Source organism: Vigna radiata, chromosome 1 (genome assembly GCF_000741045.1).
Source record: "Vigna radiata var. radiata cultivar VC1973A chromosome 1, Vradiata_ver6, whole genome shotgun sequence".
NCBI lineage: Eukaryota > Viridiplantae > Streptophyta > Magnoliopsida > Fabales > Fabaceae > Vigna > Vigna radiata.
Window position 1 is genome coordinate 30,122,257 of NC_028351.1, and position 6,038 is coordinate 30,128,294.

Below are 6,038 nucleotides of genomic sequence, written 5' to 3' on the forward strand. Positions count from 1 at the left end.
AAAGTTGTTTGATCTTTTAGTTGAGTGTTTATCATGCTTTGTGATTGTGTCTTTTGTTAAAATGCAGTGTAGGGGTGAGTTAATTGAGTTATTTTGATGAAATCTGGAATTTCATTGTTAACGTAGTAAATTGTTTCACTGTAACTCGTTTTATATTTGATTGACTAAGTTGTATCAAAATTAAAATTTTTCCATTTGCTTTGTGTGAATGTATAATTATTGAAAAGGCATCTTTATTTTCTACTTGCATCTAAACTCTGTTGTACGTTGTACAACAAGATCATTGTAGACATAAACATGTATATATACGTGTATTTGAATGGAACTATATCATGTTACAACATCTTATTGCTAGTTTATGGTTAAAGATTGAATCTTAATTGTCTAGGGTGTGATTATTTCACATGCTTAAGAGTTTGATATGTAGCTCATTACTTTCTATGGTATTTAGGTTGGTATGAATTAATAAGTATAATTTTCAGTCAAAGCAAAGTTAGGTATGTTATGTTGATCACATATAATATCTAAGCTAAGTTAATTGTATGGAATCAAGTTAACATATAATGAAAAGGATAAAGTAAGTGTTCTACAGAGAAGTGATACTCATGATTAATTTTAGATAAGCGAAAATGAAATTAGTTTAGCATACGATAAAACATGTGTTCTGTAGAGAAGCGATACTCATGATTGAATCTTCATTGTCTAGGGTATGATTATTTGACATGCTTTAGAGTTTGATATGTGTCTCATTACTTTGAATGGTATTTAGGTTGGTATTTAAAGATTATTATATGTTGCAAATGTAGGTTTTTGGAGGAAGACCCAATGTTCAATTATTAGAAGTTGGTGCCAAATTTTGAGGTGTTGCAAATTAGGAGAAGTTGAGCATCTGAAAAAAGTATGTAGTGTAAGATCCGGGAAAATAGGAGTTTTAAAAATAAAGTAATTTTGAGACTTTGAATTTGTTATAGAACATAATTTTTATGTTATTTCTTTATTTTTATATTTTTGCCTAGGGGCAAAAGGGTCTTTTACTTTTATTTAACTGGTGTAGAAATTAATTAAGAGAGGGTGTATGAAGGAAAATTCTGCAAATTAAATAATCTGGATATTTAATAAAATAATATTATGTAAATCTTTTAGAAGATTTAGTTGTTGTTATTTTAAAAATTAGTTAAAAGAGAATAAGAGATATACTCTTGGTGGGTTTAAAGATTAAAAGAAATATTATATTTAGAGAAAATCATTACTAGATATTTTAGATTTTAAAAAGATTTGGTGGTTGATGATATTTTAAAAAGTAGTTAAGATAGAATAAAGAGGAAATCTTAGTGGTTTTAGATATAAACTGAGAGATTTTATTTATATTAAAAGGATAGAGATAGAATAGAAGAGGATAAAAAGGATAAGAGTGAAAAATGGTTGGCATTTTGTTACCCTAAATGCAAAAAACGAAAATTACAAATATAAGGGAGAGAAAAGATGTTTTCTGGGAGAAAATAGAGCAGAGAATGAGGCATCAAAAATAGGAGAACCATCGGTGACGTTCTGAAGCTTTCTTGGTGGTTTTGGAAACAAAAAATAGTACGACACCAGGTAAGGGGGGAACCAGTTATATTTTAACACATGGTTGATTTAGGGTTTTGATAAGTACTTTTATGTTATGAGGAAATATTTTGTGATGTGGTATAATATTTATTCTATGCTTGTGAATCATTGTAAGGGGGTGACTAGAATTATCATGTGTGTTTGGGGTTGGGTGATGTTGCAGTTACCGTTATTGTTGTTATTTCCATTCGTGTATAAATGTATATATATTGTGAGGTGTGCATTTCGGTTTGCATGGGAGTGAGTTGAGAGAGATACATCTAATGCATATTAATATAAGTAACCCTTGTTATGTGGATTTTTGGGTTGTTGTGGGCGGGAGTTTTAATGAAGCGACTAGAGATTTGTATAGTATACATGTTGTTTTAGTCGGTATATATAAGTTAAGAGATGGTATGAATAATTTTTATAATTTAATATGAGGGATTATTATGTATGTAAAATAAATTATAAAAGTTGAATATTTTTATGCGTTGTGGTGATATTTTATCGCAGTAATTTTATATGTTTCTGTGGTGACTTATTAATGTGGTAATATGCTTATAAGATGTTGTTGTGGTGTTGTACATGAGTCTTATTTTATATGGTGTAGTAAAATCTTGTGTTTGATGAATTGATGTTTATCATTGGGATTTTGAGTGAAAAGTGTTGAGATTGTGTTTAAATCGATGATTGGTTCTGTGATACATATTAGTGAGGATGAGTAGTAGTTTGTGATCGGGGAGTTAATATATAGTATTGAGACTATGCATGAAAGGTGATGAGCAGGACGTGTTGAACATTATGATGAGGGAGCACTGTATATTTTGATAATGGTGAGATAAACTTTATGATTGGTGAGCAATACATGTTGTTGAGAATGAGTATTGATGTGTGATGTGGACATGAAACTATGTTATTTCCTTGTACTATCGTCGGTCATGTGTGAGCTTTTCATACTGTGGTACGTTAAGAATGTGATGTTGTTGGACTCTCGTTTAAGAGATAGTGATTCGAGTGTCACTTCCCTCTGCGCGGGGAGGTGGATGTCTCGCCCAAAAGACTTCGGCTCGTGTTTAGTATAGTGCACTGGTGCGTGTAGTGCCAGTGTTTTTACTTGTTAGTCTTTGAGAAGTCGGGGAGATAGGTCGGAAGTTGCGATGGAAGACGGGTCGAATTGCCCTGTTGAGGAACAGGTACCTGTTAGTGATAACAGGTCATGACGACACAGTAAAAGGAAACGACATTGGGTCATGAATGGATTGGTTATGATATTGATGTTGTGATGAAATATGTTATATGTTTATATTACTCTGTGATTAAAATGAAATATGCTTTATTGTGTGTTATGATATTTCTGGTTGCTCACCCTGAAAGTTGTGGATGTGGCTTCCACCTACACTGATCGTACTTGTACGGGAGTAGATGGCATTGCAGATAAAACTGGATTGAAGTAGTTGACGTGAGAGTTAGGATATCTAAGTTCGGGGATTGATTATTTATTTTTAAAAGTTTTCCGATTTGATACTTTTATGTAAAAGTGATATTCTAAGATTTTCAAACGATGTTTATAGTCATGATATAATTTCGCCTGTAAATTGAATGTATTATAGAAAGTTTAGAAAAAAAATTATACCGTGACATTCCGAAAAACCGGAGTGTTACATGTAGTCAGTGATATTTAATTGTATTTTTCAAAGTCATGTTATTGCTGCCTGAATGTGCAATTATTGTAAACCTTGTTGGGTATGTGCTGATTTTAGCATTATAGATAACCTTATTGGAATATTTTGAATTGTTGACTTGCATTTGATATAAATTTTGATTTTTATGGTTAAAAACTATATAACAGACCTATAATATGAGCCTTAGGTTCATCTTTTTGCATGAACTTTCTTTATTTCTTTGTATGAAAATGCTTTTTAATTTCTACCTCTAGGTTCCTCTCTTGTGTTGCTTGGTTCCAATCCCTTTGTTGAGCAGGGATTGTCTGTAATAGACCCCTTAATAAACTTTCAAAAACAGAGTGTGTGTGAGACCCAATCACAATGCTCCAAACTTGACCTCACTCTCTCCTTCTCTGTCCAACATCCATGCACATTTAAAATAAGTCTTATTGTTTGACCAAAAAACACATAATACTAAAGTAGCCTAAGAAACTACAAAGACATTGCTCTAACATGTTTAAAACGGTAAAACCTAGCTAATAAAAAAATGACACTACCAAAAGTACCTAAAACTCAAAATATGACAACCTAAAACCTAAAACTAGTAAGTAGAATAGGCTAAAAGTGCTAACAATGAAAACTGTCTTGAAATACTTATTGAAATTGTCAAATAATTATCTAAACAAGTTTTAAAAGATAAAAGAAAGATAAATATGTAGTGACAATTCCAAAATAACAACAAAAGCAAAATTTGAGTATTGATCACCTAAAAGAATCTACTAAAGAGGTGAGAAATTGGCAATTCACCTAAAGTAGACTAACAATAAGTAATGTTAATATCCTAACAAGTCTAAAGTATTGAAATGAAGGTTGAAAACTACTCAAATTAGAACAACTACCTTAAACTCAATGTTTAAGTACTTAGAACCTAAAAAAGTGTACTAAAACCTCAAAAGGTGTTGATGGAGGTTGCTTTGAGGAGGCTCCTTCAACATAAGATGATCTCTATGATGAGTTGAGGAAGCTTCTTCAAAGGGGTGGACTCCATGATGATCAATGAAAGTAGCGGAAGCAAATAGAGATGAAGAGATGAAGATGTTGGTGTTGTATGGTGTTGGTAGATGTCCTCTTAGGAGGTTAGGCACCCCATGAAGGAGAAGGTATGAAGAGGTCTAGAAGAAGACATTTCATAGGTGAGAACTCAAGAAGAGAAGTTTTCCAATTTTGGCAAAAATGACTTTATATTCCATCAAGTTCTAAGGATTCCAAAAGGGTGCCTCTCATTTTATAGGTGAAGGAGAAGGGTAGAGTACATGGAGAACTTAGGAGTTTTTCCATCATTTAATGAGGAGCCTCATCATTAAATGAGGAGCCTAATGATGGCAACCTCCTTTAGCTAGGTTGGCCAAAGCTTAGAAGGATCCAAGGAGATGTGTTTCCTTGGATGAATGGTGCGAAAATGTGGTGGTAAATGATCTAATGATGACTTAAGGTATGGATGGGGTAGAAGCTCAAAGCCTCTAGGAGATATGGTGGTGGTGGTGTAGTGCTTGGTGGCTCCAAGAGAGGTTAGGCCAACTCAAGGAGGAAGGTGACTAGAGGGACCTCATGGGTTGCTCTAGTCTTGATCTAAGATGAGTAGTATGGCAAAAAATGGGCAGCATAACATTACTCAAAATCAAAGATGAAATAAAAGGGTGGAGACACCTTTATTTATAGGCCAAGGGTGTCTCCTTCTAACCCTAAAAGCATGATCTCCCACCGTTGCTCTCATTGGCCAAATATGAGGCCTTCTAACCTCAAATGATGGGAGGACATGTGGCCACGCACAAAACACAATCCTCTCCATTCCTAGAGTACCATGTGGCCACTACTAAAAGCAAAAACTCTCCACTCCTAAGGTGCCATGTGGCGACCTTTTAAAAAGTAAATCCTCTCCAATGGAAGCATGACACAGGGCACACATTTTCCACTTGGTTTTTATGTCTAACTTTAAGGAAAATCCTATGCTACTTAGGCCTTAATACAAGCCTTAAACAAACCTACACTACATGGCCTAATACAATGACCTAAATTCCTACACTACTCTTCAATCCATGCTTCATGATAGCTCCAAGGTGGTCCTCAAAGTATTGTTGACACCATCTTTAAGGATGACTTTCACTCTCTTGAAAGTGCTTGACCATGGCTAAGGAATTTTCCATCACTAAGCATTAAATGAGGAGCCTAAACATTAAATGTGAGGAGCCTTATGCTTTGTAACTAACTTAGTCAAAGCATTTAATGCAAAGGCTCCTTGCAACTAATTCCTTCCAAAACCCATTTTTAAGCATATATTGACCTACATCAAGGTTTATGGTGCACTACTTTACTCTAAAAGCTATTAACCTTCTAAAACAAAGCTAAAAGAAATTTTTACATATTTACAAAGATAAAAGAAGAAGACTAGTAAGTGATTCTCCACAAGAGTAAAATCCTTCAACCTCCATCTTCTTCTTCCATCTTCTTTTACCATGGCTCTTTATGAGAGGTCAAATGTCTTCTAAGGCTTAAGGGAAAGCAATAATAAGCTTGAAAGTCCTTCTTCTTTTTCCAATCTCCTAACCTTAGCTTAAGTTGATGCTCCTTTCATGGATCTCCATTTAGTTCCCAAAACGGATTCCATCATACCCTCCCTCTTGAAAACGATCTGTCCTCAGATCGAAAAGATATTTGAGGAAGCACAACTTTGGTTTAATGATCTCCTCCTGGATAAAAAATGTACCTACAACAAATAAAAAATCG